The following is a 13,260-nucleotide window of genomic DNA, read 5'->3' as shown; positions in this document are numbered from 1 at the left end:
TCTCCTTCCACTTCAAAAACAGATGGACAAATAAAGACAGCAATACCATATGAACACAATATCAGCACAATCATCTAATTTCTTAGTGTAATTAAGATTAAAACCTCATGTTTTACTCTGATGCCATATCATTCTTGATATAAATGAATAATTCAACCTATTTTCTACTACATCTGCATTTTTTAGTGAATCAGAATAGCCACTAAATCCAAAGAACTCCATGACAGGATCATAAGCCACTTTTAAGATCACATAAACGATAAAAATTCCAAGAGAATTTTTTCTTCATTAATTCACCTTCCAAAGAACAGCCCTCACTTTTTACTCAATAGAGTATCAGTGACTTTGAAGTTTCTTTACATATACCCTTTTCTCTTTTGAGTTGTAACAGCTGTGACACCAGTACTCCATTTGGATAAGTGGTGGACTTCAGGGGTGACAGAGGACCTGCAGTGTAAAGGCAAGAATGCCTGCAGTGAAGGCACAAATGGTTGTCCTCAGGCCTGCAGGTACTGGCAAGGACTCTTTCCTCTCATGGTTAAGAAGCGAAGGCCAAAGGCTCTGAACAACAAGCTCTGGCAGATTTAGCTGCTGTGTTTTAAAATGTGATTTTTCTCAACTGCCTGAGGTCATGATCATTCCAGGAGAGTACACCAATGAATGTAGGTATTCTTTTAACATGCCAGCCTGTGACCTGGAGTCTCCACCGTGAGAGTGTAGTAACACCTACCAGCAGAGTAAAATAGACACTTGAGAGTGGTAATGTCTTAAACTGAATGGGCAACTCTGCCAAAAACCACTTATCAGAGCTCTAAGCCTCAAAATGACCCATCACCATCATGCATTTACAGGTTAGGAAGCATCTAGAAGACAAACCAGACTCTCCCCAAGCCTCTGTATCAGGCCTGTGTAGCATACAGCCTACCAGAGAATTCCTCTGGCCCAGTGTGCTGCGTGGGTGAAGAAAACAAGTTTGTCCTGCCTCGCTGCTCTCTTCTTGGCCTGAGATCAGCACGTTGTTGGGCACGCAGCAGATCGTGACCAGAGGCAATGGCCTCTTTCAACAGCCCCATCCCGTAACACGTGCTGGGCTGAGAGCTGCTGACTGTAAAGGTGAGAATGGTGATGCACTGAGGATTCCTGACTCTCTCCACATGAGCATACAGCGGGGTACCTCTCACACTTTCAACAAAGGAAATTTGCAAACAAAACACCAGCTATGGGGAAGCATGAAGGCATTGCAGTAGAAGGGAGACCTGTAGACATGGTTAGATATGGCTACCATATCCAGGTTATCTTAGATTGGTTGTCTGTCCTCTTTCCCAAGCAGAACTGTTTTCCAGGGAGATTTTAAGAACTGTGTATGTCTAGGATTTTGAACTGTGTACATCTAGGGTTCTTGGTATCTAATAATCTCATCATGTTATTGCATACATGCAGTAGTCTCATCCTTGGATGTCCCATGTCCAGCAATCCCAGAGACCTCAGAGCAAACTCCATAGGCCCATATTCTATAGGCAGTGTAATGCCAACAAAACTAAGGGAGTGCTCTGCCACTCCTACAAAGTGCTGCATGAACAGACCACACAATTACTTTGGGCATTTCCAGCAAGTCCTAAAAGTGTAAGGCTTACTGTACTTGCATGATGCAACTGGAGCACCTTTTTCTGTATCAGAAATAGAGTAGCCAAAGGGTGGGATAAAGAGCCACCAGAGCAGTATCACAGCTCCCTGCCTGCTGACCAGTGGCCACAACTTGGCTTTCAAAACTAATACACCTCTTCCTCCCTCCCTTGTGATGTGCAGCCATCACCTTCCAGCTGCTGCAAACCGAAGCTGCCCCTGCTAAAGAGCAACTGCTAAGAACTTTCCTCTGTAACAGCTGCAGCTGCTGAAGTGAAGCTTCAGAACAGAAGGGAAGTACTGGCATTGGGCTTGCTAAGGTGAGCTGCACAACAGAGATTTAGCAATACAAGGCAAAAAATATCAGTGTATTCCATATCAACACATATGCACAGCAAAGGTAGGGAGGATGGGGAGGTATCACAGTAGCATTTGCAGGTAGCAGCATAATTCTGTTGGCTTCTGCTGAATAATCTTATTTGTACTTTGTAAGAGAAAAATAGGGCTGTGCTTTTCATCTATCCTTTAATTACAATAAAACTTGATTATATTGATGATTTTCAACTTCATGTCAATTAGACCCATTAATTCCATAAACGGAGAGCAAATTTGGATAAAATTGATGGGATTTGTTACAACAGGGCAGTAACTGGAAGGCAACCCAAGATAAGTAGTCAAAGTCTGCAGTAATCTATCCTCAGCTGAGTTGTACACACCTGTTCTGTACCCTTCTCCTTCTGGAATTACTTTCAGAGTGGCACTTCAAGTATGGTAAAAATTTGTTGTCAGATGACTGCTCCCACTAAAATCTGCAAGAGGGATGTGACCATAAAAGAAAAATACACAGTAACCTTTCCAAAGTATGCCTGCAATTTCAGAATCATGATTTCCCAGAGCTGAGCCTCCTTCTGCCAAGAATGAAGCCTTTATCATGGTTGCTGTACTGAAAAGTGAGACATAGGTGAGAAAGAAAAATACTTATAGAGCATTTGAAGATTATTTCAGTTGTGGTTTTAAATTTACACAGGATGTAACTAACCTTTACCCACTGTAGTAAGAATAGATCTTAATGAATGTTTAAAGCCTGAGCAGTTTATGAAAGAAATTATATAACATGGTGTTGTAGAAGCAGTGGATTGAATTCAGTGACCTAAAAACTGCTTACATTTATTTCTGTCTTAGGAAGTTCCTAGGTCTACCTGTCAGCAGCAGAATATGTTCCCAGAAAATCAATTATACATGTAAACAAAAATATCATGGAGATTAAAGAACATATGAAAGAGCAAGCACAACTCTTCTTTCACAACACTGTGAATCAAGAGTAACTTCACTGAAGCCAATGAGTTACAGTGGTGTGAGTGAGAAAAGAACCAGCTCCATTGTCTGAAAATTACTTGGGCCACCCATGGAGTCCAATCACAGGAACTGCAGGCAGCTAATATTGCAGCATTTAATTCAGAAAGCTCAAGCCTGAAAAGAGGAGACTGAAAAGAAAGGATCTGAATTTGGTTTCAGTTTAAAAACCCTGAAAAATAGCAGGAAAATGGTGAATGGAAATGAAAAAAAAATCTCCATTTCTAAAAATCCTCCCTCTCCAAAAAAAAATTACATAGACCAAAGAACAAATCTGTATGCTTTGGGCTTTTTTTAACACCCTGCAGGTACCCAGCTAACAGTGGCTGAGCTGTATGCTTCCCTGAAGGGAAAGTGTTATCTTGGCTTTCCAAACAGCAGCCACACTTTATGAGTTGATGCACACTGTGCTACACCTACTCAGGTGAGTGCTGCAGAACAAGTGTTACCTTTCCAGCACAGGTGACATATCCTACCACGTTTTTAGGTAGTAACACACCTCCACTTTCCCTGCTTTAGCTTACTCCCTCTAAACACATGCTCCATTTTTGGTCTGAGGTCAGTGAGTTTAACTTTCCCAGCTCCTGTCACCTCCCACTTGAGAGAGCATTTCTGCCAGTAGTACTTACTGTCCATAAGAGAACAAAGGCTTCTTTCTGGAAAGCTGTCTGTTCACGAGCCTCTTCCCGTCCCTTCAGTTTTCTTCCAGTTTTTCTGTCTTCTCCATTTGTGTCTCTCATCACACGCTGTCTCTTTCATCTATTTACACCTCACCTGCAGCATTACCCTCTCCATTGGTATTATTGTCCTGATTATAACTGTCCAGAAGCTACTGAGGACCTGTAAAACAGCACATTGTGAGCTTACCATGCTGCACTAGAAACCCGTACACTGATGCACCACGTCAGCATTATGACAAGACATCAAACCACATTAAGACAGATGTGCTGAGTATTATCCACAGAATTCACAGGAACGCCATCTCTCTTTTTCTTTTCCAGGTCACTGTCTCCCCCTTTCCCCTCCTCTTCTACTTTATATTCTATTTTACTATTACCTTTTCCTTTCCTGTCACTGTATTTTCTTCCTCCTCTGGCTTCCTTCAGTGTCCACCTCACATTCCTCCATGCATTTTCTTCCCTCTGATGCGCCTGCACAAAGGAGTACAATGGAGGCAGTACTGCAGCTTTGTTAAACGTGCCCTTGGCTCTTTAGTAAACAAAGCAGTAACTGGCTGCATCTTTGGGATCTGCAAACCAGAAAGGTCTAGAGAAAGTGTTTCATTCCCAAAGGCTTAAGCCAGAGAGCTCTGAGATTGAGAAAACTTCTTGGTTCCCTAATCTCTGACATGAAGCACACCACAAACAGCAGGAGGAATTTTGAAATAACACCCGATTCTTTTCTTCACATGCACATACCTCCTTTTGCTTTGTGAGCTGAGGCTCTTAGCAACAAAAGCACTGTAGAACAGGGTAGTGACTAGAATTTGATGATGTCAGAATAGCAGAAAATTGAAAAATATGTACTTTGTAATGGCATACAATTGGGAAGAATAAAATTGGTGCCAAGCAGTGCTAAAACCAAACAAAATGTTTCCCAATAATTCAACACAGAGAGGGTCAGAAAGCAATCCAGGTTTTAATGTTCTGGCTGGTAATTAAAACCAGCATAATTCAAATGCAGAACAAAACCGTGCTTGTTGATACAAGGTATTTTGTTTTATGTGATAGCATCAGACTTTCAGGTAAAAAGACAGCACACGTGCTTTGGATGGCATCACTCATCTGTATGCTAAAGATAGCTCCTAAGCCTGGCTTAGCTCAGTCTGAACTTTGGCACACGCCACAGCAGCTGCACAGCGTGTCACTGTGCCCCCTTCAGCTTTCCACAGCATGGAAAGAATGGCTGGGAAGGATACTTTAATGGCAGATGTGTAAGCCTGAACAGGTCAGGTAGCTTCTTCAGACAATATAATTCCCTCTGAATGCTTTGTCAATTTTTTCAGATTTTTCAAAAAACTTTTAATCATGTTTTGTGATTTTTTGATGCTCTGTTGATCTGTGAAAGCCTTGAGGAAACAAGGAAGGAAAATTGCTTGATGACACAAGGAAACAATAAAACCTGATCTATACTCACTTTATATATGTCTAAATACTCTTGAAATCTAATTTAAAAAACTGAGTAAGAAAGCAAGAAATTGTTTTCCACATAGTTCTCAAAAGCAGTAGTCAATAGTATTTGTAATACTTTTTTTTTCAGAGAACGTGACTTTAAAATTTATATTTCTTAAATACTAAAAATTTTTAATTTCATATTTGGGGATAGATATTAAAGTGGTGTCATACATTGTTTCAAAAGTAAATATAATTTATGTCTTAATTCTGTCAGTTTAGGAGGTCCAGAATGTATTATTCATTTTTCATTTATTACTAATAATGAATTCTAGCAAAGCCCCTGCTTTTACCACTGCTACTTGTTAATATTGTGATTGTTTTCTAATTTTGCATTGGTGCTACTATAGATTCTTATCTAGGGTTTAATTGTTAGTCTGCATTGATATCAGGAGCTGTAGTGATTCCCCTCCCAAGGCCTTGTCCTGTATATTAATTCACACAGACATGTTCCTTTGTACAATTCTAGTCATAGGAAGGATATCATGCTCTATAGTGTTCATTCAAATCTAAGATTTAAGACAGCAGTCCTGGTAAAAACATACAAAAAGACACGAAACTACATTAAATACAGCAGTGCCAAAGTACAGAAAGGCAGCTTGCCTTTCAAATCAAGTGAGGAATTTTGTTTTGGCTTCTACTTCCACTGACTCTATTCAACACCATACCTTACTGATTAGACAAAAACTAGAAAAATATTGACTACAAACCCTAAGAATACCTAAAAATAAAGAAAATACAAAATTAATCCTAATTCTATATGTGAGATATATATATATATAGAGAGAGAGAGAGAGAGAGAGAGAGAGAGATAAAAAATGTTAAGGTGGAAGAGTTTCACCATGAAAATGTATCATGGAAACATTTTAAGTGGATTTGAAAAGTCACCTTGTGAATTGCACCAAATATATTGTCTGACTGAATAAATTGCAGAAAAATTGCATTGTGATATACACAAATTAGAACATCTTGGCTGTGGTTTTTTTCAGTGTTGCCCATTTCCTTGTATTTTGTTGTAAACATACACATTTTTCTGTGATAACTCTACTGGGACTGCTCAAAGAGCCAATATTTCTGCACCTGTTCATCTGATTTGCTGAGTGAGGGACATTACACATCTGGAGTGCCTCTGGTGATGTGCTCTTCTTCTGTTTGGAAATTATGCTCCAGTGGAAACAGGAATCTCACCACTGAAAGTGGAAGCTTTACAATTAAAGGTTTGTTGGACAACTGTAGTGCACATACACAGACCAAAACATTCCAGTCCAATGCCACGTTCTGCCGTGCCAAGGCAGCTGAGGAGTTCTGGCCACGCTGTACTCCACACGTATGCACTCCTCAGTTTCACCTGGAACAAACCTGGTTCTTCTTTTCTGTGTACAGTACTCTTTAAAGATGATTGCAGTTACAAACAACTCATCAATTAAATAATAATAATGATAACAATAATCATCATCATCAAGGCTTATACCAGCTCTTGCCTTTACTATTAGCTACTTAACAATTGCTTGTATATACAATTCTACCAGTCCTCCAACACAAACATCCAAACAAAAAAACAACACATTTTTTCTTCAAAGTATTCTAAAAAGAGTATGAAATTACATGTAAGGTTTCTTTTTGGAAATTATTTCTATTATTTGCTTGCTTTAGTCAGTGTTAGTAAATTGGAAGCTGACTTAAAACTTGTGTTTCCACATGTATAAAGTTTTTTCTTTTCAGTAATATATTAATCACAAGTCAGCTAAATAATTAACACCATAACTTAATTCTAAGCAATTGTCTCATTATCACAGTTTAATTCACAGGCACTGGAGTCGACCAGCTAACTCTCCTGACACCTTAACAATGCATTAAATCCACAGTAACTAATGCAAATGGTTTATAATTTCCTAACATTCATTAAAACTGTAATAAAGGCAAGGACATTCTTTCCTTGTACTGTCAAACAGAGAGAGAACAGTATTACATATCACCTGTGGTTGATGAAAAAAAATGTGAGGCATATCTGTTTTTAAATCTTATCACATAATTAAAGACTGTTAAAGTACAGTGCAGAGAGCAAATTATGGTGGCAATAGCTGGACTTTAGACTGCATCATCTAATAGGGTTTGCTATGGTTGATATCTTACATATTTTAACTAAACAGATAGAAGAAATAAAACAAATTCATATTTTGAAATCATAATATTTTGTCTCATAAGTATCATACACAAACATACAGAAATTAAAACACTGAAATACCTTTGGCAGCCCTTGCAAACTCTGCAAAGAATTCATCTCCATTGAGAGCTAGTGGAGTCATTACATTCAATTGACTTAAATAGTACTTGATCAAATCCCTAAATCCACAGCCATACCTGACAACATCCCCAAAACAATAGTCAACAAATTATATATTTTTAAACACAACTGCATGAATAAAAGATGGAAGAAAAATGGGAGGAAAAGAACATGAAAGACAGTGTAGAGCAAAACCAGAAGACATCTTCCCTTCTCTTTTAATATGACCAGTTATTTCCAGTCCAGCATGGCATTAATTCAATGCTAGAGCTTTAGAAACCTGAACAGCTCAGAAAACTGTCCTCACTTTCAACAGAGTAGCATTTCCTTACAGGGAGGGTGTCAGTTCTGCTGCATTTTGAATGCTCATAAGGAGAGGAGGGAGAGAGCACAGAAGGATGAGATGCCCTTTCCCCAAGCCTAGGAATGCTGAGGGCTGGGCACTCAAACCCAGAGCTGTGACAGCAGCAGCAGCAGCCCCACAGCTGCCTGGGTTCAGTCTGAGAGAGGAAAAGCCCTGCACCCAAAACAAGCTGACAGCTTGGTCCCATCTATCTCCCTGCACAAGCAGTGGTCAAGTTTTCTGACAGCAGGAACCCAGGAAAGGCTGAAGCATGTGCATTTCTCTTTATCCTCCTTCCAGATGCTTACATGGAAAGCTTGGGAAAATCCCAGCCAAAAAGCAGCAGTGAATAGGTAGAGAATCCTACACCCTAACCCTCAAGTATCCTGCAAATTTCATTTAACATTACAGATCAGAAAACAGATTTCCAGGAGATTAAAAATAGACTTCAAATTTATTTTTAGGCATGTTTTTAAAAAAGACCTTATTTTTACAGGCCAAGTGGCCTGAGGCACCCAAGTGACCTCCAGGCCACTCAGTACTTTTAAGGAGTGAAACATCGGTCTCTTTCTCCTGGCCTTTTGAACAGAGAGAAGAGCATTATTTTACATTAGGTTGCAGGGACTGCTCCTGAACACACTACCCAGTAATTACAAGTTGCATTATGTCATTTCAGTGCTGTCTACTACAAGAGTTTCTGCTTCATAAAGCACACTCAGAATGCACCCAAATGGTTACAACACCATGTGTCATCAAAGGCACACGTCCCAGCCCTCCAGACACCTCAGATGCAGCAGGTTAAAGAAACATTGGCTGGCACTGTGGCTCATGCCTGTCAGAGAAAAACATTCTCCTTACAAATCGCTGCTTTGATTCTAAATTAGTACATGGTATTTAGACCCAAACAAATTTCTAAAAACAACCTCCTCTCCCAGTTCCAAAGACTATTTTCAGAAAACTTGACATTGCCAACAAGAGGGAAATGTAGGAGTGAAGGATACCTTATTTACTGAGCTATTGTAAACTCACATTCACTTTGCTATCTGTCACTGAAAATTAAAGTGTAAAGAACAGCAAATGTGAATGGGAAAAAAAAATAAAATTAAAAGTTTTAAATATGGAATAAGTCTTATTATTTGGGGAATTTGGTTCCACTTTTTTTGAATTTTAGCACAAGCATTGTTTAAGTGTTTGCAAAGTGCTGAACTTCTATATCTAAACAAAAGAGACTCAAATATATATGAGAAGTGCCCTTATACCAGGAAGTACAGCATTAACTGTAATGTTAACATAAATATTACAGCTGTTATTGATTGCAAATACAAATCAGGACTACTAAGATTACAGTCCTTTAATTCTAATGACTCATAAGAAAGTGTAACTGCACTTTGCCCAAAGTAACTGAAAGTAGCAGCTGTCTAAAGGGACAAATCTTGCCACAGACTGGCTCTGATAACATCCTAATTTTGCCTTCAAGTGAGATCAGCCAGTAGCTTGTCTCCAGTTGATCCCAAATGGTCTACTCCACTGATTAATTTAAAAATACCTTTCTTACCCAACCACAGAACTTGTTATAACACTTAGGATGTTATTGCTCTTCTAGAGTCTTCCAGATACAGTTTGCATTTCTAATATTAAAGAAGAACCCAGTTAGAAGTCTTCAGGTTTTGCCTAACCCAAAAGCACACCACTTCTCACAGTGCTCCCAAAAACACCATATGCACATGCAAAGAAATAACTGCTTCTGGCAAAAAAAATCAGTCAAGTTTCCTTATGTAATGTATCTGTTCTTATGAATCATTTCCATGAAAATATCGTGCAGAAACTAAGAATAATATTTAGATACATTTAAGTAAATTACTGAGCTTTAACATGATAAATGGTTCCACATTACAATTTTTTCCAGTAGCAAAGCCCAAGTGATTCCAGTCCTTTTTCTCACCCAATTGTTTCTACCATTTTGCTAGTTTACTCATCAGTAGTGCTGATTAAACTGTTTGTGGAGCTGCACTCTAAGCCAAAAGGAGAAAAAAGACCTCATTTTAGAAAACAGTAGTACACTCACTCTTGTTCATAGGTGTAATTATAGAACCTGTAATTAGAAGGGGAAAAAAATGCCCCAAACATCACAAGCATTCAAAGTGCCAGTTAAGAAATCATTAATATAAGGTGTATTTCAGTTGTTTAACAGTTAAGAGTTAGATCACTTACAGGGAAACTCAGAATAGGAATTACTGCCAGATAGCCAAAGCTGTCTACATTTCATTTCAGGGGAAAAAATGGTTTTATTTATATTCCAATTACAGCCTTTCCCGTTGGAGACAAAAGAACCTGAAACACAAAGAGCCAGCTTTGCTCAGTTCCCTTTAGTGCCCAGCAGTCTAACTTTCAAAGGAGCCAAGCACCCCAGGTACCAGGAGGCTTCCACAGAGAATATTCACATTTAAAAGGAGAGCAGCATGTCTTTCTTTGGAACATTGTCTCACAAGTGATACATGGAAAAAATACCGCACCTATTTTTTCCTATTCAAGAGTTACAGAGTTGGACAGCCGTGACCAATTATTTAGACAAGTGTGGTTCATTTCTCCTTCAGAAAAGTTCCAAGCTAACTTCCTGCATCAGCAGCAGAGGTGTCAGAGGCAGCCTCTGCTCCTGCATCCCTTTCTGTCAGATGCCTTTTCAGACCAAGTGCACCACTTCCTCCCACACATACAGGTCACTCACCCACTTGCAGTATCAGTGATTGTGCAGACTGGAGAGCAGTATCAGCACTAAGCACTGCCTTCCTCATGGACCCCAGCACTTCACCTGCTTCACATCACTCAGCTAACACAGCCATGCTGTGCTAAACTTTGCATTTCATATTAACTTTCATATTAACTGTGCATTTATGCACAGCTGATGCTGACATAGAGATTTCTCAAGGCACTTCCCAGACTGGAACCATGGCCGAGCATTCAGCACACACCTGGAGGAGCAGACAGCAACCTGCTTTCTTCAGAACTGGCAACAGCTGTTGCACTGAAGTCTCCCAGGTCCAGAACATGGTATCAAGAGAGCAGGGAGTTGCCATGATGAAACACAAATACACCCAAGTGCTCCTGAGAAAGGGCAGGATTAGCAGTGTTACACTGCAAAAGGGATCTTCATGAGCTCTGCTCCGTCTTCACAAAGGGAAAAAAACGCACAAAACTTTATTGCAACTAGGTATCAGACTGTTGCCTTAGTCTTTAGTTATTTTAAGCAATCTTACCAAATTCTGAATCCTCCCTCAAGCCTTGCCATCTTCTGTGGATACTACTTAAAAACTATATCCCCTACTCTTGCAAATTTAACAATGAGTTAGCAGACTTCAAGCACTAGATGTAGGAGTTTATGAGGCAAACTCACTGCTTAGATTTTTAGACTCCTTGAAAGTCAAAACCTTTGCTTTGCATCCAAGAAACTGTCTACTCCAAAGAACAGATCTGCATCACTCTAATTTTTTCCTCTTATTTTTAAATGCCTTCCAACTTCCCTGGTTTTAGGTCAATTTCTCATTAATTTCACCAAACACATTTACAGAAGGATTCTGTATTAGAAGTGGAAGTATGTACAAACAGAATAAATACCATGAAAAGGAGAAAAAAAGTTGAAGCTTTTTATATCAATCTCTACTGCTGAGCTTCCAGGACCGTTTCTTGGAATAAAATAAAAATAAAAAGCAGTTCTTCATTTATGATAGGAAACATTTATGATAGGAAAAAATAAGAGCAAATATCTTGAGAAGTCTTGAAAAAAACGCACCTTAAAAAAAACAATTGCTAGCCACACCTGCTGTGGCAACTGGTATAAATTCTATATCAATAATATTTATTTTCATTGAAGAGACTACAAGAGGGGAAAAGATGACCATAGACAAAATTACTATTTGAATTGTCTAGAGAACTCACTGTTTTGTTTTAACCTAGTAGTTCATGTCCTGAAAAGGTATTGTGTACTTTATTCTGTCATTGACTTGCACCTCTATTGTCTCTACTTATTAGTTTTATGTAGCTAATTAAGTGGAAATCAAAATGAATTTTGGAAATTTATACATCATCAACAGAACTTTTAATTAAAACCTTGTTGCTTCCAAATGTCAATAATGACTAGGCAGTGAAACACTTTTTGTGAGGTTACTCATTTGGGTGGAAGACAAGCTTACCAAAGTAATAACCGTTTTTAATACTCTCTGCTAAAGCAACTGCAAAATTATATGTTACACTGACATAAAGAAAAACCAATCTGTAGAGCTGTGAAGCATGAATCACAAAGACTCACTTCAGATCCTAAAATGGCAAAGGATTGGTGGAGCTTGTATCTTTTACTTGTAAGACATACAATAACCATTGGAATCCACAATTGGAACACCTCTGTTAAAAATGAGAAAGAAGCATTAAGCTTCCAAGGCTGGTAGGGATACAAAAAGTCCAATTCGTTCAGGAGGAGTAAGAGGGAAAAAAAACAGCCAGAGAAACCATGTCAGGCAGATGCAGAATTGCAGTGTGTTTGATCTATTGTGGTTGTACACTTGAGGCACAAGTGCAGAGCTGTCACATTTCATGTGTTTGACAACTCACCCCATAAAGCAGTAGCATCAAACCTCTCCATAAAGCTCCAGAGTTCACTGCTCCTGATTCACTGACCAAGAGGAGGGCCTTGCTCCGTGGCAGATAATTTAAGGACAATGATGAACAAACTCTTTCCTAATCATAAAATGCAGTATATTACTCTTTCTAGCAAACACACGTCGCATCTGAGATTAGCCCAGGGGCTGAATCATCGCTTTCTCCCAACAAAGGCTGGATGCTGACGGAGGCAGAAAGAGTGCTGATCTGCTGCTCCACACTTCTTACTGAAATAAAAAACTGAAGAATTACCATGAATGAAAACTAGAACCACGACAGGCAGTGAAACGTTAATATTCTTTATTGTACGCGTTACTGTAGGCTGTGTAACATTACAGCTGCATGTAAGCAGACATACCTGGGTCAGTATCAGTGCATACAGCAGTCATGCTCCCGCAGGAATCCATCCGTCCATCCGTGCGCGTCACGGAGCGCCCGGCCCCCGCTGCAGCCCCCGCTAAAGCCGGCAGGGCTCTCTCAGCCCCCGCTGAAGCCGGCAGGGCTCTCTCAGCCCCCGCTGAAGCCGGCAGGGCTCTCTCAGCCCCCGCTGAAGCCGGCAGGGCTCTCTCAGCCCCCGCTGCAGCCCCCGGCTCCCGCCGCAGCCCGTGCACAGCGGGCAGGCTCGGCCTGCGGGCCCTCATTCCCCCCGTGCTTACAGCGGTATTTCGCAGCTCCGGGGCGCCGGCTGCGGCGCAGCGGGTGCTCGAAGGCGCGGGGAGCACCGAGCGGGCACACGGGGATCCCCTCACGCCGCATCACCGCGCCCCGGGCCCGCCGAGCCCCGCCCGACCGCGGCCCCTGCCACCCCCGGAACCACCACCGCGCTCAGAGCACGC

Source organism: Geospiza fortis, unplaced genomic scaffold, assembly GCF_000277835.1.
Source record: "Geospiza fortis unplaced genomic scaffold, GeoFor_1.0 scaffold403, whole genome shotgun sequence".
Lineage (NCBI taxonomy): Eukaryota > Metazoa > Chordata > Aves > Passeriformes > Thraupidae > Geospiza > Geospiza fortis.
This window is presented reverse-complemented; position numbering follows the sequence as displayed.